General features: G+C 53.9%; 1 protein-coding gene across 1 annotated transcript in view; it reads left to right on the forward strand.

Annotated features, from left to right (window-relative positions):
• The window catches only part of KHDRBS3 (KH RNA binding domain containing, signal transduction associated 3), a 162921-nt gene extending 162006 nt beyond the window's left edge, over positions 1-915 (forward strand). Inside the window, exon 11 of the transcript XR_009534071.1 lies at positions 365-915. The gene's annotated coding sequence lies outside the window, so the exon portion shown is untranslated. The remainder of the gene's footprint in view (positions 1-364) is intronic.
• The last annotated feature ends 22930 nt before the right edge of the window (positions 916-23845 follow it).

The raw sequence follows: 23845 nt of genomic DNA on the forward strand, positions 1-23845 counted from the left end.
GTGGCAGGAAGGCAAGGACAGTACCAGTGTGTATCCATAGGAAGCCACTGCACATTTTAGTACGGGAAGTTCCGTGTGAAAAGAGGCGTGGCCATCCTGAAAGCCTCCTACCCGTACGTGTCGTGACGGGGAGGAGTCTGATCATCACCATATACTGTTTAATCACTCATCTGCCTAACTGAACACAAATATTGTATGTCCTTAATCTCTACCATTCTCTTTTGCATTGTTTTCCATAAGTATTCTCATTTCTATCAAATTTCAGTTTGCCTGCTTCCTCTGCCTAAATCCTGCCATTCCCACCAGAGTGTAAATAATTTGTTACTTGAAGTATACAAATATATATCACTTTCCTCTCTTTCAGGAACTTTCCTTCCAATTATGGACTGCTTAAGAATAATCAACTCACCAATGTGCCTAGTCAGTAAATGAATTCACTTGAGAACTTGAAAATCATCTCTCTTTTTTTTTCTTTTTTGTACAACTTTGTGTTTCATGAAATGTTTTATAAAATGCTATGCTTTTTAATTTGGAAAGTGTTTGAAAAAGGGAAAGAAAGTCAATCTCTTTGTCTCCTCATAACAGAAAACAAATGATTTGTATATTGCTTAACAAAGGCTGCCCATTTCCATCTCTTCTACTTTAATATAAACTAGAAAAACAAAGGCTTGTTATTTCAGCCCAGCTCTAAATTCTGCACACTTGAGAACCATATATGGCTGCAACTCACAGCTCACAAGAAGTCAAGCCTCAGCACAAATTCCAGCTTTGAAAATGATTTATCCAACTCAATTATGGACCAATAAATATGAACATGTTATGCCAAAAGTACGCCGCCACATAAAAGGTTAATTATAAAGGCCTCTGCGGGAAGCAGGGGCACTGTCAGAGTAGAAACCCGATTTTCATGCCTCTGTAATTTGTTGTTGAACATAAAGGTCATCATCCCCTCGGACGGTATTATTCAGTTCCTTCTCTTTTCATCACTTGCTGGTGCTTTGTGATTGTAATTCAGTGCGCCCCCGGAGGATGCGGTTTATTCCTTCGGCTAGAAGCTCACACAACACGCTTCCTAGCCTTGGAATTTCGGAAACAGTCTTGTGCATCGTTAAATTGTCACTTTCTTACCTCAAAGACACATTCCCTCGAGGCGTTCAGTTTTTACAGGGTACCGTGGCGGGAGCATTGTGTTAAAAGCACAGAACAACTTCTGCTAGGTTTGCTTTTCCTTATCCTCCCGTGATGCCCCCTAAAGACATGGTCTTCTCCTCCTGCAGTGGGCACTTTTGCGTTTGTCAGATACGTGTTTCTCCATCTCAGAAGTGCAAGGAATAAAGGCCCGTGTCCCAGAGGGCCGCGGCAGTGCCGCAGTGAGCGGGTGTGGGTGCTTACAGAGCACGGTCAGCAGCGCCCCTGTGTGGAACTAATCCTAAACGAGCAGGAACTTTAGGACGGGAGCCAGACTGTCCTAAGTGGGGAAGAATTTGAGCTCCCTTTCTGCCTGCAGCCTTTGCCCCTCCTGAGCTGGGGACCCAGTCATAAAGCTGCAAGTGAAATCCCAGGGATTCGAACTGTCCGACTCACCTCCTGTCTGTGCCCCCTTCTCCCAGCCTCACTTGCCGCCTTAGTCTTGGCCTGATGCTGTGCCGCCTGTATCACCTAAACTCACTGAGCACACATTTACTGAGAGCCTCCGACATGCTGGGCGCCGCCCTGCGTGTGAGAGCACAGGACAGAGCAGAGGGGCTCCTGCCTCGAGCGTACATCCCAGTGGGGGGAGCCAGACCATCACCCGCGAACCAGAGGACGCCAGGCAGTGACAGAGCCGGGGGCAACAGAGCATAGTCACGGGAAGAGGGCTTAGACTTGCCTTTGGGCCATAAGAGAATAATAGGGTGATGTTTCAGCCGGGACCTAGAAACGCAAAGAAGTGAGCTACGTCAAGACGCTAACGGGTGCCAGGATCCTGAGGTGGGAGCACGAGGGCTGGAGGAGCCCCAAGGATGCAGGAAGGAAGTCAGCGCGGGGGCGGGGCCCGGGTGTGGAGGGCCGTCTCTGAGCTTTACTTCGGAGGGAGCTATTGGGCACACTGAACCGAAGAGGAACGCTATCCATCCGACGCACATCTCGACAGAATCACTTGGGCAACCACGTGGAGAAGAGGCGGTAGCGGGGCAAAGTAGGGGGACCTGTTAGAAGCCCCTGCGGGGAAGGTCAGAGGGAATGCTGACAGGGCCCGGGGTGGCAGCCCTGCAAGTCCTGAGGACTGGCCAGACTTGAGACGCACTTAGAAAGCAGAGTCGATAACACTTAGTCTACAGGTTGGATGTGAGGTACAGAAAAGAAGGGGTTGGATGATGCAAAGATTTTGATCTAGAGCCATTGGGAAAAGAGAAACTTCTTTCTGAGACGGGAAGATTGTAGAAGGGACCGTTGAAGATACAGATCTGAAGTTTGAGGGGAGATCTCGGTTGGAGATGGGACTTTGAGAGCCGTTAGAATGTAGATATGTCTTGTAAAGGTATAGCCTGAGTGTGGACATCAGAGAACAGGCCCAGGGAACATACAACACGTACAAGTCAGGGAGATGGCGAAGAACCAGAGCCCAGGAAGGAGCTGCCGGGAGGTAAGAAGAGAACCAAGAGTCCTGCCCTCGACGGCATGTGTAGAGAGGGTTTCCCGGAGGAGGGCTGTGACCCTCTGCTGCAGGGGGCAGGTGACATGAGGAAGACCGGACACGGTAGCCACGTAGAGGCCGTGCTGGCCGTGCTTTGCTTCAGAGTGAGGCCTGGGCAGATTCAGGAGAGAATGGAGCAGGCAGACCTCAGAGGTGCTGGGGGTTCGCTTTCAGACCACGCAGTAAAGGCAACAGACACTACAGTAGTAAAGTGAGTCACAAAGGTTTGGGTTTCCTAGTGCATATAAAAGACTATGGTGCAGTGGAAACATGTTAAGTGGGCAACAGGGCCATGTCTACAAAAACAACATACATACTTTAATTAAAACAGACTTTATTGCTGAAAAATGCTAACCATCACCTGACAACGCAGGGTTACCACAAACCTTCAATCTGTAAGAAGCGCAGTATCTGCGAAGCGTAGTAAAGCGAGGTCCGCCTGTGTAGTCAACTCTTCCAAGGAGTTTGCTTTAAAGTATCGCTGGAGAGGGCTGTGGCCTCGAGATGAGAAATTTGAGAGCGTGGGAGAGAGAGGGTGCTGGGGAGACACCCCGACAGGAGCACAGGAGCGGGCCTGGCCGACAGCAGCGCAGATGGCGGGGATGGGGCCGGGCGGGGAGGTGGGCACGGCTCGGCACGTACGCGTACCGGGGCGCCTGCTGCCAGGGCTGTGTGACATTGCCCTTCAGAGGCGCGGCCAGCACCCTTGGGGGGCCCGCGGCTTCTCCGATTGTCACCCAGGCCCTCCGCGATGTGGCCCCTACCGACCCCTCCAGCCTGAAATTCCCCCTGTGACGACCATCCTCAGGTGGCTTATTCTGTATGCCAGCTGGGGGCAGGGCCTGGCTCCCCACTCGGCCGCCCTGACGCTGCGCACCGTGTGCCCCCGTGCGTCCCCCTCATGCAGGGCTGCTCGAGGCCCTTCGCCCGGACCGTCGGTACCCGTTCATTGCGTTTCACCTCAGCACACGCGTCCTGTCGGCCTGGTCACCTCTCTGCTTGCTCCGTGCTCCCTGCCGTTTCAGGACGTGGCAGGGAAAAGGAAATGATGACATACACACAGCTCAGAGCCCCGAGGCCTCACTGTGTGGCCCCCAGGGAGGGATATCTGAGACCTGTTCGCATCACAGAGATCTGGAAGCGCTGAGATTCTGCCAACTCGTGTGCCTCCTTTAAGACTTGGTGCCAGAAGCTCTGCCCCAGAGACCCCTGCCTGGTTGTCACACTGCGTTAGAGTCTCTGGCCTCCTCGTGGGTCCTGCACTGGCTTCAGGGCCCTGCAGGCCCCACTTCATCCCAGGTGACAGTGTCCCCAGCTCAGCCCCGGGGCCGACCCCTAACGGGCTGGGGAGGAGGTGTGAGAGGGTGCGGTTAGCTCTGAACAACTAGACAGAAGTCTTTTGATTTGAAATTCCACTTTACTTTTCTCCAGCTAAGCTGGTTTTGGTCCGTCTCAGCGGGGGTTCCTCCTTGGCCTGTCAACAGCAGCTTTCAAGCAAGGCAGGCTGAGATAGCCATTCTAGTGTTTGATTTTTAAAGGATCTGAGCGACTTCCTGTGGTTTTAAAAATAACAGCTGATGGCTTTTTCAGTGTGTATTTAACTGTCTTCAACCCTTAGAGCTAGCTTTTTAAAGGGGTGCCTTGGTGGAGTTGTGAAAATCACGACCACGACGCCGAAGGAGCTCTGCTTTCTGCTAGTCCGACGGCCCTGCCTTCGGTGCGACTTAAATCTTGCTAAGTGGCCCAGGCCTGGTGCTTTTGCATTGCATTATGGGAAGCTCCGACAAATGGATGCTTCTGTGCAGAAGCTAAGAGCTTCTCGTCCGTGTTCTGGCTCCATGGTGATTTCCAGAGTCCCTCCCGGGGCAGCCTGGCTGTGGCCTCTCTCCTGGTGCCCACGTCCGCGCCCACCTTCCTGCCCTTAGACAGCACCTCCCCGGGCCGCCTGGCTCTGGCCTCTTCCCGGTGCCCACGTCCGCACCCACCTTCCCACCTTAGACAGCACCTTCCCGGGCCACCTAGCTGAGGCCTCTCTCCCGGTCCCCACGTCCGCGCCCACCTCCCTGGGCCACCTGGCTGAGGCCTCTCTCCCGGTGCCCACGTCCACGCCCACCTCCCCGGGCCGCCTGGCTGTGGCCCCTATCCCGGTGCCCACGTCCGCGCCCACCTCCCCGGGCCGCCTGGCTCTGGCCTCTCTCCCGGTGCCCACGTCCGCGCCCACCTCCCCGGGCCGCCTGGCTCTGGCCTCTCCCCCGGTGCCCACGTCCGCGCCCACCTCCCCGGGCCGCCTGGCTGTGGTCTCTCTCCCGGTGCCCACGTCCGCACCCACCTCCCCGGGCCGCCTGGCTCTGGCCTCTCTCCCGGTGCCCACGTCCGCGCCCACCTCCCCGGGCCGCCTGTCCCTGATGGCTCGCTGTCTTTGCCCTCACCCCAAACGCTCTTCCTCCAAACTGTCCCTCATTTTGGCTCATGGAGGTGACCCAGCACAGGGCATCCTCTGGAGGCACAGCGCACTCCCTGCAGCCCATACCTGGGTGCACTTGTTATCAACTGCCGTGCAACCGACCACCCCAGGACTTAGCAGCTTAACAGAACAAACATTTACAATGTCACACGTTCCCTGAGGGTCGAGAATCAGGGACTGTTTCTGGCTCAGAGTCTCACGAGGGTGCGAACCGTCAGCAAGGACTGCGGTCCCTGGAGGCTGGAGAATCCACTCACCGACTCACTCACGGGGCTGCTGGCGGGAGGCTCTGGCCCTTGTCCCACGGGCCCCTCCACAGGCCGCCCAAGGGTCCTCACAACACGGCGGCCAGCCTCCCGCAGAGCAAACGGTCCAAGAGAGAGAGTCCCCCAGCGAGGGGGCCACAGGCTTGGCGCTGATTTCAGAAGTCACATGACGTCGCTTCCTCCACAGGCCTGTGGTCCTTTCCCACCCTCCCCGCTCCCCCCGACCCTCGCGGGATAGTGAGGCGGGGGAACTGCTCTGGGCTCCACCCACCCCCGGGGGGGGGTCACTTGACACCGCTGTGTCCTCCCCCACAAAATGGGGAGAGTCGTGCCCCCCTCCCGGGGATCGTCAGGAGGAGGCCTGGCATGTGGTAAGCTCTCGGCAGGTGTCAGCTGTGCACTAGGACGGGAAGAACCCTGACGCGCGCGCATGCGCAAAGGCACTTCCCAGGGGGACCGTGGACGCCACTCTCCGTCCCCCTCCCCAGGTGAAGAGCCTCAGCCTTCATTTCCATGACAGTCACCTCCTGAGGGCAGGACAAGGAGTCACCCTCCCCACGACACTCACCACGATAGCAGGCGCCTATGAAATGCCCGCCAGGTGCAAGGGCCCCTTCCGCCCACCAGCGAGTGGTCCCCCAGCTGCTGGGCACGCACTGGGCGCGCCGGGTGCAGCCTCTGCAGTCCTCAGGTGTGGGTCACAGCCTTCCCTTGACCCTTGCGGCCCCGAGGGGGCTTCGGCCCAGCTTCCCCGCTGGTTCCAGAGCCATCACTCCCAGGACGCCGGCCCCCTGGCCGCCGGCTGGGCCCAGCCTCGACCCGTCTAACCAGCCAGGAGCAAGAGGCTGCCCACCGAGTGACTCGTCACCCACTTCTCCCAGTAGCAGACCACCGCGGTTCCAGACAGAGGCGCCCGGCCCCGTGGGTGTCGTGTTAACACCCGATGTCCTATCACCCTTAACCCCTGGCTGCTTCTCCAGAGCCAGGGCCAGGCTTCCCCGTTCCTGTCCTTCCGCATCAGCTGAGCCATGTGGAAGCTCTCTGAGCCTCGGTTCTTCCATCGCTAAGACGGCGATTCTCTGTCGCCACCTCGGGGTGCGGTGGAGGGACTCTCAGAAGCCAGCTGTTGGGGTGATAGGGTGGGGCCGGGGGTGGGCTGAGCCCCTGCACTGTGCGGGGTGCGGGACGGACGCGCCCACCCTCACGTGGGCGGGAAGATCACACAGGGTTTCTAAAAACCAGAGCCCCTTTAGCTCTCCGGTCTAGCCTCACGTGGTATTTCTGCTCAGCAAAATGCAGGACGATCTCCCCAAACAAAATGCTATGCTGTGCTCATTCCCTCGCCCAAGGCCGGGCCCCTGGGGACGCCGCCGGCGGCTGTCGAGGGGTCATCAACGTCAACACCCAAAGCGAATCATAACGCAACGGTCCAGGCAGAGGGGATTGGATCTGCTTCCCTTTGTGGGCAGGAAATTCATGATTTCCAAAGATGATGATGCAGGGGGCAGGATCCAAAATCTTCCAAAGAGGGACGCCAAGGGCAAGTCCACCGGGCAGCTGAGTCCAGAGCCACCTCGGGCCCCCCGTGGTCGCCGCGGTGCTGCCTGCAGAGCAGCTGTAGGGGAAGCTCCAAGCCCAAGAAGATCCCAGGAGTGTGGGCGCTGTGTAGGCCTCTCCGCCTGGATTCTCTGGATTGAGAGGGACTCCGAGTTCATAATGGGAAACCACAGACTATTTTCATGATGACCACACATGCGCTATCAGTCCTGGGCGTGCTGTTCCTTCCCTTGCTTAACTTCTCCATCTTAAACCAAATGGTGCGACTGTATCACAGAATATTCACCTCCCTAGATACTTTTTCCTACACGTCTATTATACTGAATAATTTAGGTCAAGCTGTAGATACCTTAGAAAAACTTTTGCATTAAATATCAAGCAGTGTGCCTCTTTTCTCTGCTTCTGACTTGCCAACAAGTGGTGTTAGATTATTTTCCCAGTGTTTTAGATTATTTTCATCTGCTACCAAATAACGCTACATGATTGTCTACATTTCTGATCGCACGATAAGCAGGGAACCTGCAACCGCAGCCCGCGCTCTGTGTGCCCTGGGTCTGCTGGGGCGTGGAGCCATGGAACCGAGGCACAGGCCCCGGGGTTTGCCCCAGTCCCCATGGTAATAGAAGGGGCCATTTTGATCTCCACTCAACTGACTTCTGAGTTCTCCACTGGCTCTGATCTTGGACGGGCGAGATGGGGGTTTTACATTAGCTCCCTGACCACCCAGGAGTTCAGGCAGGCGCTGGATGCTACTTCTGACCAGGGAAAGGATTCCTGCATTTCATGGCTAGTTGCATGCAGCAGCAATTTTTTCCCCAAACAAAATCTTACCTGTATGAACAACTCATGAAATTGGAGCTGGGCTGGTTAAAGCTGTGCCCTGGAGCTCACCCAGGATGCCCCCGGCTGAGTCCTGGCAAACCCAGGCTATAGGAACAGACAACCTCGGAGGCCCCTTCCTATATGAGGCCCAATGACCCTAAGGCTTGATGATCACAGGGTCTTCTTTCTCTGGAGTTTCCTCAGATAGAGGCCTCCCAGCTTTCTAGAAGATTCTACCATGGGGTGCCCTGTGGAGAGTTACAAGTAGCAGCAACCTGAACAAAGAATTTAGACAAATTAGCCTTTTCTCCTCACATAGTGAGGATCCTGAAGCTCCCTGGCCTGGAAATGGGATAATAGTTAGAGCACTAACCACAAGCCCAGCTGAGTGTATATCCTCAGCACCCCCCCTGCACGTGAGGGAACTGAGGCCCAGAGAGGTTAAGGAACTTGTCCAAGTTTACACAGCCGCTAAGTGCCTGATTCCCACCCCGGGCGGCTGGGTTCTAGCATCCCCACATGTGACCACCGCTCTAGAGTACACACTGCGGGGTGCGGCAGCTCCACTGTGCTAACAGGGACCCCAGCTCCTTCTGTTTTTCTGTTCTGCGATCTTTTGTGGATGGCCTCCAATCTCAAGATGGCTTCTCGGTCACAAGAAGGGCATGGCAGCTCCAGCCATTGCGCCTGTTGTCCAGGCAGGGAGAAGGAAGAATGGGGGATGGGGAGGGCAGAGGACGTGTGTCAGGGGAGACACCCCCCTTTAAAAAGCATTACTGGAGTCCCCCTACTTGCAACTGCAAATTAAAGTCCATTGGCCAGAGCATGCAGCCCCTAGGACACTCTGTCACTAACGTCTTACTTCGGGTCTCCGCAGAAGAGAGCTTCAGACGCAGGCTTGGCTGCAGATAGTTTGTGTGGGAGAGAGCAGAAGGGCTGTGTCACTGCCCTGCGGGCTGCTAGGGCCCAGTCCCTCTGGGCTCCCCAGGAGGACACATCGCAGAATTGTCCCTCTGGAGGCCGTTTGGTGGAAACTTGTGCTCCGACTCCGCCCCCCCGGTTGAAGTTTGCCCTGCGCTTGCTCTCTCGCTGTGAGCAGGCAGAGTGGGGTGGTCCACAGCTTCCTTCCGAAGGCACTGAGTCCTTACACCTCCCCCAGCTGTGTCTGCATGGTCCCTGCTCTCACCGAGTGAGGGAACATCCAGGGGAGCCCCAGTGAGTACCCTGAATTCCAGGCATCTCTATCCCTTCCCCGTCACCAAGTGCCAACCCCAGCTTCTCGTGCTCAGAGTTGACTGTCCCCATCCGTATAGTAATCTCATTCTTTGTCTGCTGGCCCAGCTGCGTGGGGACCGAAGTGGCCGGGCAGCGGGTGCAGTTCTAGATTCAGGGGGAACTTCACTGTGTTCCCTGGCGGGAACGCCCCCCTCTGGGAACCAGGCCACTGAGTCCAGCACGTGCCTGAGCTGCAGGGACAGAAAGCCAGTTTCCGAGGGGGTCACTGGGAGGACAGCAGAAGGAACCGGCCCTCCTTCCGACCTTGGTTCCAGCGGCTGGGCTCAGAGCCCTGTGCTTGCCCGTGGTTCAGAGCCTGGGGTGTCTGAGGACAGAGCAGTGACGTGCAGTTGTCAAGCCGGCACACGAGCTGAGCAGCTGCCTCTGGGCCGCGTGGTGCACGGTGGACCCAGGGACCCTGTGGTCGTGCGCTGTTACTGGACCTCCTTTGCCCTTGAGTCTTCCACCTGGTTCTGCGCAGACCACAGACAGAGCCATCCCCAAACTGCAGATTTAAGAGCAAGATAAGGGGTGCTCTTCTAAGCCAGAGGCCAGCAAACCTTTTCTGCAAAGGGCCAGGCAGGAAATAGTTTGGATTTTCCGGGCCATAGGATTTCTGCCCCAGCTGCTCGAATTGGCCCTCGTAGAGAGAAAGCAGCCGTAGCCACCAGGCACGGCTGTTCACCTAGGAAATGCTGTCGGCAAGAACAGGTGTAGGGCTGGACTTGGCCCAAGGGCTGTAATTCGCAGGCCCCTGTGCTCAGCCCCGACCTTTGGGGTGACCTGTTTCGCAGCAGCAGAGAGAGAACGCCCACGCTTTTCCTTGTCCCTGCACCTCGTTCCCATCACTTGTGATGTCAGGGACGTGGGCTCCTTGCCGTCTGATGGGTGAGAGGCGATGCTAGAATCCCATCCTGCATCCCCTCCCTGGACCACTTGTGGTCCTGTCTGTCGTAGTTTGTGACTCCCCAGAGCAGATCGCAAGGCGGACTTGGGTGCTGGTGTCCTGGAGGTGATCCTGGGAGACAAGGGCGGGCAGAGGGGAGGTGAGATGGGGACGGAAAAGGGCCAGGATGCCGGGGGGAGGCTGCCGTGTGACTGGAGCACCACAGTCAGGACAGGGGCCTCCAGGGATGTGAACGCCCTCGCTCCAGCCTGAGTTGGACAAACTGGGAGATGTGGCCAGAAGACGCCCACCGCAGCCGCAGCTGGGACCTTCCCCAGGCCGAGGGATAGGCACAGGGCACAGAAAGTAACGGTGTCAGCCTTGGCTCTCGACCTTTAGCTGCAGCAGAATCACCCTGAGGGCTTGTTGAAACAGATTGCTGGGCGCCCCCTCCTGGGTTTTGGATTCAGGTGGCCTAGGGGGCGGCTGGAGGATTTGCATCTCTCTAGAATTGAATTCCCAGGTGATGCTGATGCTGCACCAGGGTCAATATTTAGAGAACCGCTGGATGGGGAATGTGGATGCTGGGCTGACAGCTGCCAGTCTCTATCACACTATCAAGTGGGCTATCCTTGTGTGTGTGTGTGTGTTGTGTGTGTGTGTGTGTGTGAGAGAGAGAGAGAGAGACACACACAGAGAGAGACACAGAGAGAGAGAGAGAGAGAGACTGATTCCTGATATGGCCTCTGGGGAAAAAAGCTCTGAATTGAGAGTCAAGAGTTCTGACTCTGTTACCAGCTAGCAGAGTCATAAAAGTCACGTCCCCGGGCCCCAGTTTCCTCACCTGTAAAATAAGCCTGGACTGCAGGATCGTCCAGGGCTCCTCCAACTCTAATTGGATGATTATTTGCAAAAAGGAAAGCATTCAAAACCTGGCTCGACAATTCACTGCATCTCCAATGCATGCGCCCTCCCAACCTTCGAGTCAGAGTTGGCTCCTGGAAGGTTTTAAAAGAGCTGAGGACGTCAGAAGAGGGAAGAAATGTGAGGATTTGCCCGAGAGGGAAAATTCCCGACAAGTTTTCCTACAGATGAGCTGCCGCTCCCCCGAGACAGCAGAGGGAATCCCAGCAGCCTGTTCTCAGGAGGAAATGAGGTCACAGGCTTTGGGGTCACACGCAGTCCTGGGCGCGTCCCCAGAGGGTGGCCCCAGCAGCCCCCAAGCAGAATTGGGCAAGGCCAGGCTCGGGCACCCCTCTGCAGTGGCTCAGCTGGACGTTGTGCATGAACTTGGGCATGGGTCCCGCACACACCTGCCTCTGAATCCTGCCTCGCAGACCCCGGACAGGTCACCTGGGTCTCTGCCCATGAGCACGATGGGAATACGATGGACCCTCCGCTGGATTTACTCCATTAGCCTTTGGGGCACACCTAAGGGTTCCCGTGGTTGTTGGGTGGCTTTAGTAAAATAACATGGTGGGACTATGGCCATAATAATGGTTGTTTTGTTGGCAGTAATATCATCTATGGTAGCTATGGTTCTCTTATCACTGTCGGATTTCAACCCTAAATCCCCCATGAGATGCCCTCAGACTGTTCTGTCAGGTTCATCTCCACTGTGGTGCGGGAGTGACCCCGCTGTGTACCCTCGGGCAGTCACGTCACCCGGGGTGGCCGAGAACAGACGGGCAGGCTCACACTCGGGCATTTAGTGCCTCCCCTGACTCCTGGGCAGAGACGATGGGACGCAGCAAGGTGGCGTTTCTCCCCGCAGGTCTCCTGGCCTCCGTGGCGCCACATTTGGTTTTCTTTCTTGGGTGAAACTTGTTCAGCCCTGACTGGAAGCCAGGCACTGAGCTGGGAGCTCTCCGGGACTTATCTCAGTTAATGCTGAGGATTCTAGGAGTTAAGTACAATCCTTATCATGCACTTTTCACATGTGAGGAAGCTGAGGACCCAGAGCTGGCAAGAGGCGGAGCCCAGATCTGCGCCCAGGTCCCGAACCCCTGATACCCCGTGATCCTGCCTCCCTGGCTGGTGATGCAGCGAAGGGTGGGAGCCGGGGACAGGCCGGGGCCACCAGCCCTGCCCTGCCTGTGTGCCGCTCACGTAGGCCCGGCCTGTGCTCGATGCAGGGCGGGTGGACATGGCCCCGCTCTCCCCACGGCCGCTGCTCCGGCCCCGGGTTATGAAGCTGCACGGGCTCAGTTAGGCTGGGCCTGGGTCGCAATTCATCGCCATCTGCACACCTCTCGGAAAGCCCCATGCCTTTAAGAAGGGGGTACTGGGTGTCATGCAGCATTTTTCTGTTTAGAAAGAACAGGTCAGGCTGTGGAATCGATTCGGGAGTCCGGAGGCCAGCTCTTTTCAGAAGCTTCCAGGGCAGGGTCTCCGAGGGCAGGACGAGCAGACCGTAATGATGAAGGATGGCCGTGGCCTGTGTGCTGAGCTGGGGGCAGTTTCCAGGGTGCAGACGCTCTCGCTGGTTCAGTGACTCACTGGCTGTGAACTCCCCATGGGGCGTCTGGCACCTGGCAGGCATCCGCGGAGAGGAAAGGGCAGAATCCGGACTCCAAGTGACTGGGGGGGCGGGGGGTTTCTGGATACTCCCAGACTGGTCACCAGTGGGCAAGGGTCAGGCCAGAGGTGGCCCCTCATGGTGCCCTGGTGAGGGAGAGGCCTCGGGTCCCGGGACACGGCAGCAGGTGTGTCCCACCAGCGGGTCTCTCTGCTCTGCCGACCCACCCTCAGCCTGTGTCCAGGTGTGCCACCTGCCCCTCTGCCCGCGGCCCTGCCCTGCTCGACTGGCCAAATCCACCTGCACTGCAGGAGCAGGGAGCCTGTCCTGACTCTGACACTCTCTGCTCATCTTTCCTGGCAGCAGTTCTGGAGGCAGGTTCTGTTATCAGCCCATTGTACAGATGAGGCACTTGAAGCACCGGGAAAGAGCCCGTGCCAAAGGTTACCCAGCTGCTAGGTGGTTCCGACAGGCTTCGAGCCAGGCATCCAGCTCTAACCACTGGCTCCCAGCCCTGCCCAGCCACCCTGGGGTTTAGCCAGGGGGCCACCTGCTCGCAGAGGCTCTCTTGCCCCTGCGTATGGAGTGGAGCCCTGGTCACTCCGTTAAAGTGACACGGGCTCTTCCACTTCTGCTTCTCCCATTTCTTCGAGCCCCTCTGGAGACATAACCGTCTCCCTGTTTCCTTAGCACCGAACAAGGCCTCGGTTCATGTTTATTGCTGCCACAAGTGAGTTGCTGGGGTCTGACCCCCAGGCGGGAGCAGGCTGGTTCCCAGGGCCGCAGAAGTCTACTCTGCAGAGCTCTCCGCACCCTGCAGGCCCTGCGGGGCAGCCCCCAGCTGCTCCGAGGCAGAACACGATGTCCTCCTCGGCCCCAGAGTCCCGCTTTCAGTGGATCCCAGGGTCTCGCTCAAGCATCCTCAGCAGCTGTGATCTCGCCAGACCGTGGTTCACTGTCCGTGGTGCCTGCCTGAGTCTGGGGCCTGGCTGACATTCAGTGGGTGTTTGGACTTTCAGAGTTCCCTGGGCCCGGAAGGGACTTCTAAGTCACTTGACTCAGATGGATTTTGAGCTCTTGAAGGCCCAGACTCACACTGAACCATTTCAATCAAGCCGCAGCTCTTGGTCCACCCAAAATGGGAGAGTCTGCCTTGCATCATGCAGGCTGGAGGTCCTGCCCTGGGTGTGTGGCTTCAGGGCATCAGGCACAGCAGGAGAGACCTGTGTCCATGACCTTCTTTAGCTACCAGAGCAACTGTGCATGGCAGACACCATCATCCTCAATTAGGAGATGAAGACAGTCAGGCTCAGAGAGGTTAAGTGACCTACTGGGTGCCACACAGCCGGGAGATGGCAGACCTGGGATGCCAAACCCCTTCGGTCGGCCTTCAAGCTGGCTGTTCTTCTCCACACAGCCCCTCACGTGGAATTCTCATTTCCATCCATCAGTAGAATCTTGGAATGGGGCCTTCCTTTGAGATCCTCTGAGAACGATCTACAAGAGAAACAGGGCAGTGGGTGAGGGGTGGAAACGTGTCTGAAGCACCTGGAAGAAGGTGCGAACCCCACCAATGAAAACCTTGTTAACAGAAGTGTGTGTGTGCCATGTTCGTCCTGTGACCCTGGGGATGTGCCATCACCTCTCTGGATGCTCACTTCCTCATCGGTAGCATGCACAGGGCTCTACCACGCACACTTCCCTTCTAGTCCCAACAGTCTATGGTTACGTCTGTCCAGCGGTGCTTGATCAGCCCTCTAACCACAGAGGCCAGCAGGGCAGAGTGGAATTCTGATCGAGTCATTGCAAAGAAATAAAATTCATCATGTCATGGAACCTCCTTCCGGAGCAAACCATTCTTCAGGTAAACAGTCTTCATTCATTGTTACAAGTTGAGCCCATAGACAAAATTTTCAAAGCCCCCAGACAGCTTAACACCTTTGAGAATGGAGGTGGACAAACAGTGGCCTGCCAGCAAACCAGTTGATAACCTGAGTTTGTAAATAAAATGCAATGGGCACACGGCCATGCCTGTTTACCTGCTTTCTGTGGCTGCTTTAGTGCCAAAAGTTGGGCACTAAAGTCTTATCCTTTTCATTTCTTCATTTAAAAATGGGGTAGGGGCTTCCCTGGTGGTGCAGTGGTTGAGAGTCCGCCTGCTGATGCAGGGGACTCGGGTTTGTGCTCTGGTCCGGGAAGATCCCACGTGCGGCGGAGCGGCTGGGCCCGTGTGCCATGGCTACTGAGCCTGCGCATCCAGAGCCTGTGCTCTGCAACGGGAGAGGCCACAACAGTGAGAGGCCCGCGTACCACAAAAAAAAAAGGGGGGGGGGTAATAATAATGATGACCTCACAGGGTAATTTTGCCGGCAAGTTTTTAAATGGTTCAGTAGCTTGAAATTGGCCATGGTGGGAATATTTACACCATGTAAATTGGCAAATGCTATAAATGTAGTGCATTTTTTAAAGTTGGATTGATAGCACACCACTGCTAGGTGCCAGTATATATGAAGTCTCAAGCAATACCTGTGCAGTGAATGGATGGATAGATGAGTGAATGGATGGATGGATGGATGGGTGGATGAGTGAATGGATGAAGAACATTGTGACAACAGAGCTATGGGAAGAGGCAAGCCAGTGGAGGGATGAGTACTGCCTGGTAGCTCTAATAATAATAAAAATGGATGTCATTTATTAAACCTTTCAAGTAGTACTTTACATGAACACTATATATAAGTTAGCAAGTCTCTAAAATAGTCAACATCTTCATAGTTTACGGATGAAGGCACAGGGGGATTAAGAAAAATTCCCATTTATTGCACACTTGCAAGAGGCAAGTTTCAACCCGTGGCAGCGCAAGTCCAGTTGTGGTCGCCTTAGAAGACTCCTGGCTACCAACTCCTGCCTGTAATGGTCCCGGTTGATACGTCCATCCCTCCTGCCCTGAGATCACCATTATTGTGTGTGTGTGTGTGTGTGTGTGTGTGTGTGTGTGTGTATCATCTCCTTGCTTTACAGTTTTTATAACATATTTTTATATCCTCAAACAATACATTTTCATTTTACTGTTTATAAACATTTACATAAATGTAATAATACTGGATATATTCTTCTGTAACTTGCTTCTTTCACTCAAATTTTCATTTGAGATTCATCTGTATTGATGTGTTCAGCTATTATACTATCACTTTCTCTTCTGGATATTCAACTGTATGAATAAATCATAATGTGTTTATTAAGAAAAATAAAGGTAGCCTTGGCTTCTATACTTTCAGGCAGAGCTTTCTTGGGGACCTGGGGAGAGCAACTCTAGGAATCGGTGGCTGGTCAAGAATTCAGGAGACAGTTCCCTTGCTAAATTTTGCTTGAAGGCATCAATCTCATCAGAGGCATGCAGGACATTTTATTTGCCCAGGTAGAAATAAAGTGGTCACCAAAAAAAAGGATAGAAAAGCCAGCTTGAATCTCTGAAGGCCTAGAAAAACCAGTGGTAGAAGCATGACCTGCATTTCCTTTTCTCCTATTTGTACTACAAAGTCTCCCCTTAGACACAGTCCTGCCCTGTAGGAACTTAATGTCTAGGTCAGATCAACAATTCATGTGATGAGCGATGCCCCAAATGAACTCAGCATCTTCTATTCTGAACTCTGTCTTGGAGGGTGTTTGTTAGAATTCTGTGCACTTGCAAAGAGCTCACACAGAGGATGCACAAAACCCAACCAGACGATGGTAGGCCCTCCCCGAAGAATCCCATAGTGAATTAGCTGGGATCATCACCCTGCCCCACCCTTTCGCACACTGTTCTCCTCTATTCCATTCCGTTCTGTTTGTTGCACAAATTTTGACTGTCCCTCCAAAAGTGCCCTGATTCCCCACCCAGGCTGAGGGCTGTGGCTGAAAAGCTGTCCTCTGAGACCTTCAGTCACTCATCTCTGCTGGAAGTTTACTTTGGAGCTGTTGGGGCTGCCATGGAGTCCTGCTTGCTTATGTCAGCAGTGGTTTCAATACTTCATCATTAGACTGACTGACTGAAGGGTGGGGCGCAGGGGGGAGGGAGAAACCCATCAAATGCTGGTTGTCAGTAAATGTCAGGAAAGAGGTACATCGGCAGAAATAGTCAGGGCACATTTAGGAACTTACTTTCTTTTGCTTAGCTTTGGTTTGAATTTCCAAACTCACTTTGCAATTTCAATCCCAGGGTTTGTTGCAACATGCAGGATGTAAGGACCTAAGAGGGGAGAAAGTCAACGTTCAATCAGCTTTTTAATGTATGTATGTGTTGTTTTTTTTTTTTTTTTTAATTACAAGTGCACAAATGGAGGGAGTGAAAAAAACAAAAAACAAAAAAAACAGGGTAGGATTTCTGGTTTGAGCACTGGACAAATGCTGGGAAAAATGGAGAGAATTCCCAGTATTGGTTTATTGCTTCCTCTGCCTCTTGCAGACTGCACTGGTCTAACACTTCCCTAGAAAACCCCTCGCCTTTGCCTGGCCTCTGCACGCCCGTTGCCCTGCTCCCTGTCCTGTGGCAGAGGAGAGTGGACATAAGTGGGTTCTAAGCCTTTGCTTTGCTCACCAGCCAGTGGGTGAGCTCAGTATACTGAATACAGCACTTTCTTGGCTACCTTTCTATTTTTAGTATTTTCCACTTTCTAATTATCAAAAACAATAACTCAATGAACATCTTTCCTTGGATTCTTAAGTCACTGATATAAGTTTTTCTGTGGAAGCCCATCTTCCTTGTGATACATCCCACGCAGGACTGAAGACCAGAAAGTGCTCAGGAAATCCATGTGGGATAAATGAATGAATGCAAAAGTGAATGCTATTGAAGGATTGTTGTTTTGTACAAAATTTGCTTAGATTTGCTTATATATTTATCCACTTATTTGCTCACTATCTCTTCTGAGGGACTTTCAGAGGATTTTTTTTTTTTTTTTTTGCCTGAAACTCTTCCTTCAGAATTTCAGTCAGTGAAGGTCCATTGGTCATAAATGCTCTTGGTTTGTACTTGTCTGGAAAATGTCTTGATTGCATGCTCCGTTTTAAAAGATTTTCACTGAATATAGTTTTAGGTTGACAAACGTTTTCTCCCAGGACATTTGTGATATGATCTTATTGTCGTCTGCATTTCACTGTTCCTATCCAGAAGTCAGCTCTCAATCTGTGAGAGGGAATCTGTCTTCTGTCTCTGGAAGCTTTTAGAATCTTTGTTTTCAGTGTTCTTCACTTTCAGCCTGGGTATTTTCTTGTGGTAGGTTGAGCTTCCTGAATCCTGACCTGTCTTTCATCATTTCTAGAAAATTCTTAGATTTTCTCTTCAAAATTTCTTCTTCCCCATTTTCACTGTTCTGGAAATTTGATCATAAGATTGTAAGACTTTTCACATGAGTCTTCTTGTTTTTTTAATCTTGCTTTTGTATTTTTCAGCTTGGTCTCTTTATGCTACATTTTGAGGCAATTTCTTCAGAATTATCTTCCTGTTCATGAATTCTCCCATCGTCTGTAGCCAATCTACAATTTGACCTGCTGAGTTTTAAATTTCAATTATTATTTTTTCAATTTAGAGAAGCACTACTTTTTAGATCTGCTTGTCAATTTTACCATCTCATATTCCTGTGGATAGTTTCTTTTGTTCCTTTAAACAGTAAATGTATAAATGATACTGTGTGCCTAATTATTTGTGGGTCTGGTTCCACATTAACAGTGCTTTGTTTCCTTAAGTGTTTTGAGATTTTTTTTTTAATTGTGAATTCATGTTCCTTGGATATTTATCTGTAGAAATTCTTCCAGTACTGGAATGAAGTTGCATTCTTCTAGAAATGATTCATATTTGCTTTACTTTAAAATGAATTCTAAGCTTGTGATTGGTTATGGACTAAACTGTGTCCCCCTCAAATTCATATGTTGAGGCCCTAACCCCCAGTGCGACTATGTTTGGAGATAAGGCCTTTAGGGAGATAAGGTTAAAAGAGGTCATAAGTGTGGCGCCCAAATCCAATAGGACTGGTGTCCTTGTAAGAACAGGAAGAGACACCAGAGCGCGCTCTCTCTCTCTCTCTCTCTCTACGTGTGCACAGAGGAAAGGCCATGTGAGGCAGAGAGAAGAGACCTCTCACCAGAAACCAACCCTCCAGGAACCTTGATCTTGGGCTTCTAGCCTCCAGAACTATGAGAAAACAATTTCCACTGTCTAAGCCCCTGCTCTGTGGCATTTTGTTATGGCCGCCCTTGCAGACAAAGGGTCTTTGAACTACAGGTATAGTTTGGTCTGCAGATATGTGTGAGAGCTGGTTGGGGGTTATGGATCCTCAGGGGAGGTCTTCTCTACCCCGTGCTGAGGCAGGTAGCAGTGGGCAGGGTTTCCTGCTATCTCTCTGCAGTGTGTGCTTTTTCTTTTTCCCCGTTTCACGCGTATGGAACACATTCTAGCGCTTTGGGATTCCAGCTTCATTTAGACTCTCCTGTCAGACTTTCCGCCACTGGCCGGCCCTACATTTTTCTTCTCCTGGTGAAGATGAATGTCTGTCTGTGGGGAGGATGAGTGTGGCAGACAGGTGCATGAGTGCCCCCAGGGAACCTCACTTCCTGGCATCCCCTGCCCCTCTGGCCTTGACTCGGAGTTTGGCCGCATGACTTGATTTGCCCAATGGTCACATTGGCCCCTGTGATGCCAGCAAAGGCTTTAAATCTGCCTCCGTGTTGGGGCTTGTCCTCTTGGAAGGCTCCTCCCCCCACCCCGAATCCAGTTGCCATGCCCTAAGAAGTCCGGGCGATCGGCTGGTGGACACAAGGATTCACCCAGAGGCCACAGGAGTGGAGACAGTACACAGAGAGTCGGGCCACGTGGAGGAGAGCCAGGGCTCCCCAGCTGAGCTCTCAGCTGAAGGCAGTGGCGTGAGCTGCTCCATCAACCCAGAAGCAGAACCCCTTTCTCCCCGACCTCTGTGTTCCAAGTACCAACCCAGGCCCGGGCCTGGAGGAGGAGGCCTGCAGTGCGTGTGTGTTTGGTTGCTGAGGAAGAATAAGGAGAAATAGTAAACTGATGCTTTCAGCCACTGAGCTCTGGGGAGGGCGCTCTGATGGACAGGTGACCTAGTCGATGAGAACTGACCTCCGTCTCCTGTCTCCTCTGAGCTCAGGGCACACGTGTCGGAGAATTAAAGGAGAGGCTGGTGGGGGAACTCCTCTCTTGGCTGTCGCCTTCGCATCCGCAGGTTTTAGGGATGCGTGACAGCTTCGTCTCTCACTCACTGGGGACTTAGGTCGGCAGCGTCCCCCCTCAGCCTCCTTTTCTTCATTCAGACACAAAGGCTTGGACCAGTGGTTCTTCTCCGAGTTCCTCAGGTCCTTTGCAAACCCAGCCTTCGGTGTTTCCCATCTTACTAGGACCTCACGGAGCTAAGAACAGAAATCAAAAGCACCACCCTGGCCTTGGGAGTTTGGTCCCAGCTGGGACTGGAACACGCCTCGGGTAGGCACTGACCAGAGACTCATGGTGGGGGCAGCAGTGAGCCCTGCGCCGTCTTGGGAGGTTCTGCTGCCTTTTCCCCCAGCCAGGCCAGTGGATGGGTAGGGCCTCCGCACAGAGGGCACCAGGGCAGGGGCTTTGCAGCTGAGACCAAAGTGTGAGGGCAGCTGACCCTTGAACAGCCGGGAAGTTTGCCCCAGCACAGGGCCTGAGGGGAGAGCAGGAAGGGAAGGATGGCTTGTGGCTGAAGGTGAGGGAATGGAGGGAGGACAGGTCAGAGCAGCAGCAGGGCCCACGGCATGGACAGCCTTCGAAGCCACGGGGAGAGTCAGGCACCTTCCTCGACGGGGATGAGAAAGCAACGAAGAGGGTCATGGTTTGTCTTCTGCTTTAGGAGATCACTGGTGACTGCTGTGTAGACACAGGCTTTTTGGAGGCGAGAATGGGCGCTGGGATCGAGGGGCTGGACGACCACAGCCGAGAGGCCTCACCTGGGCCTCAGGAGTAACCAGAATCGGGTCAAGCTCCCTCCCACCTCTGCATCGTCCACCGAGGTGGGGATGGGGGCTCAGCAAGAGCTGCCCGTAGGAATTTGAAGTGGGAATTCGGGTGTTCATGGATGTGGGAGGGGCTGGGGAAGGGAGGTCTGGAAGGGGGCTCAGAGGGCCGCCCTTGGGCGCGATAAGCTGGGGCTGGTGGGAGATGCAGGACGCCGAGCCCGTCCAGCGGCTGGACTCGGATCAGGGAAGGGAGGGGGCATGGGTGTGACGGCCCTGCTGTGACGGCCGCTGACCCTGAGGCTCCCTGCCAAGTGCGGGGGTGGCGTCTCAGGCCCTGAAGGCCAGCAGGGCCAGCGGCCAGGAGGTGAGGCGACACGAAGCCTGCAGAAGAGCGGGGACAGCCGGGGCCACCGGACAGCACAGGCACAGGCCTGTCGTCCCCAGGGAGCATGGCCTCTGCCTCCTGCCCATCCGTCCAGCGGTCATCGGGGGCCGCGCCGGGCAGCAAAGACCCTGCTTCAGACAGGAGCACAGCGCCCAGCCCTGCTCCGCTGGCCCCACTTCCCCCAGTTGCTGGATTAATTTTCATTTGCTGCAAGTTAGCTTCCTTCACACGGGGGGATTCTGTTCACTTTCCGCTTCTGAGCTTCATACCCTGTGGCCTCCATCATCAGAGGCAGGTGAAGTGTCCACTGTAGCTGGAAGTTCCTGGGTAACAGCTCTGCTGGGCTTGGGTCCAGTCGGCTTCCCAGCCCTAGAAGAGGGAGGGGGGCTGAGGATAGCCCTGGAGCTGCAGCTGCAGTGGGGAGGGGCGGTTTCCAGGCGAACCGGCCTGGGGCTGGGGCCTGGGTATAGAATCGCACCAATCCCACTGTTCCTCCACTGAGCCTGGGGGACTCAGGCTGGGGGGCCGTGAGCGCTAGGGATTAGAGGCGAGGTCTCTCAGAGACAGACACACAGAAGCAGAGACACAAAAAGAGACAGAGAGAGCCAAAAGCCTAACCTGGAGAAGCCATACCTGTTAGCAGTCCAAAGAGCAAGCCCAAGGTCAGGCTCAGGAGGCATAGACGGCAAGTTGGAGCGAACATGGCACCAGGGGAGGGTCCGTGACTAGTGCTGGGCTGGAGGAGCCCCTCATGTTGTGCTGCAGGTGTGGTTCTGTGTGGTCTGACTCAGACTTTCTTGGCTGCAGCAAGCCTGGAGGGAAGGGATCCGTGACCTCTCCCTGAGAAGCCTGGGAAGTCTTCCTGGAGGAAGCAAGATTTCTTTTGTGAGTTGAGTTGGCTTTTCTTTCCTCTCTGGACTCACTGGCCCTCGTTTTTTTTTTTTTTTTTTTTTTTTTTGCAGTGCGGACCCCTCACTGCTGTGGCCTCTGCCATTGCGGAGCACAGGCTCCGGATGCGCAGGCTCAGCGGCCATGGCTCACGGGCCCAGCTGCTCCGCGGCATGTGGGATCTTCCCGGACCGGGGCACGAACCCGTGTCCCCTGCACCGGCAGGCGGACTCCCAACCACTGCGCCACCAGGGAAGCCCTGACTCTCGTTTTTGTTCCTCATCGCCGCTGCTTATAAGGTAAAGAGATAGAGGTGCAAAATGCAGCCACAGCAGCAGGTGCCAGCCCTCACCGAGCCCTCACTGTGATAATCAACTTACATAGGATTTAACACTTCCATGACCTTATGGTATTTGTATTGTTAAACCCATTTTATAGAAGAGAAAACTGGGGCTCAGATAGAATAAGAACTTGTCCAGGGCTCCACATCCAGTGAATGCTGTGACAACTCAAAAGCCTGACGCCAAGCTTGGACTTATATCTCCTCACCGGTCTGCTGCTGACTGGGAGTGGGGACACGATAAATACATCTCCATAACTATATAGATCACTTTCTTGGAAATAGGCCTTGCTTTTCCCTCCTGGGACTAGCAGACTCTGCAGTTATTGCTACAGGTAGTGCTGTCATTTCTTAACTCTTGTCAAGAAGATCAGTTGGCTAGTCTCCGTAGTTCCAGCTCTCTGCGAACTTCAATCATTTGGCAATGATCAAGTCTTTCAGCCCAGTAATTATTTTCCTTGCTGCTCTCTTTAATTTCTCCTGTTCCCCTGGTGAACTTGTAGGAGAAGGGGATGAGGTGACCCACAGTAATATGAAGTTCTGCATCTCAGGGGCTCTGGGGAGACGTATGGAACCACGGCCGAGCTCTCCATGCTGAGAAGGAAGGGCGGGCCCCCGGGGATGGGGGGGACCCGGATCTGAATCTCACACTGACTTTGATGGCCTTGACACCTCTGAAAACGTCAGGCCAGTTATTTTGTCAGTATCCCTCACTTCAGGCTGATGTTCCCTCAAGGCTGGGTCAGGCCCCTTTGACAGGAATGTCACAGAAGTGATGCCGTACTTGTGGCTTCAACTTGTCCCATCATTTTGAACGTCTGGGTAGGGTGGGATGTCCAGAGCTTCTTTACTTCCCATTTCGAGCAAATTTTGTGAGGAGATTCCATTCAAAATATGTAAATAGCCGTTGGTCAGGAAGGCCTGATCCCTTTAAGACAAGGGTATCTAGGAGCCAAGGGCTGGGTGAGAGGTGGGCTTGGTGTTAATGGAGTATGGCTGCCTGGTGGCATCAGACATTTACATGGATGTTTATTTCTAATTCTATCTGTATGTATTGAAAACCGTAAGTTGGGAATTCCCTGGTGGTCCAGTGGTTAGGACTCAGTGCTTTCACTGCTGAGGGCCTGGGTTCGGTCCCTGGTCGGGGCACTAAGAACTAAGATCCCACAAGACATTCAATTCCAATCCAACCCCAGAGAGTTTATTCTAGCTTTCACTCTTCCTGTATTTCTAAGTCCAGTGGTGAGAAACCTGACTTCCCTCCATCCTCCTTAACATATTCATTTATTTATCAACCCTCCTGTATGTGAAATCTCCTCTGTTCATTCCCACCACCTCCCCCAGGCTCTGACTTCTCCTGTCAAGCTGCCCCACCATGAGGCTGTCCTCTTCCCCCAGTTTGGGTTCCACGCCACCCTGGCTGTCCCCATGCCAGGGTGCCCCCCTCACCCCTTTCAGGCTCTGACACCTCACACAAGGCTCCCCTCTCAAATGTGCAGGTCGTCCTGTGCACATTGCTTTTTTTTCTTTTCTTTTTTTTTTTTCGGTACGCGGGCCTCTCACTGCTGTGGCCTCTCCCGTTGTGGGGCACAGGCTCCGGATGTGCAGGCTCAGCGGCCATGGCTCACGGGCCCAGCCGCTCTGCGGCATGTGGGATCTTCCTGGACCGGGGCACGAAACCACGTCCCCTGCATCGGCAGGCGGACTCTCAACCACTGCGCCACCAGGGAAGCCCCTGCACACTGCTTTTTGATGATCTCTTTATGTATTTGTCTGCCCCACTGGGCTCAGCAACT

The sequence above is a fragment of the Mesoplodon densirostris genome, chromosome 13, assembly GCF_025265405.1.
Source record: "Mesoplodon densirostris isolate mMesDen1 chromosome 13, mMesDen1 primary haplotype, whole genome shotgun sequence".
NCBI classification, from domain to species: domain Eukaryota; kingdom Metazoa; phylum Chordata; class Mammalia; order Artiodactyla; family Ziphiidae; genus Mesoplodon; species Mesoplodon densirostris.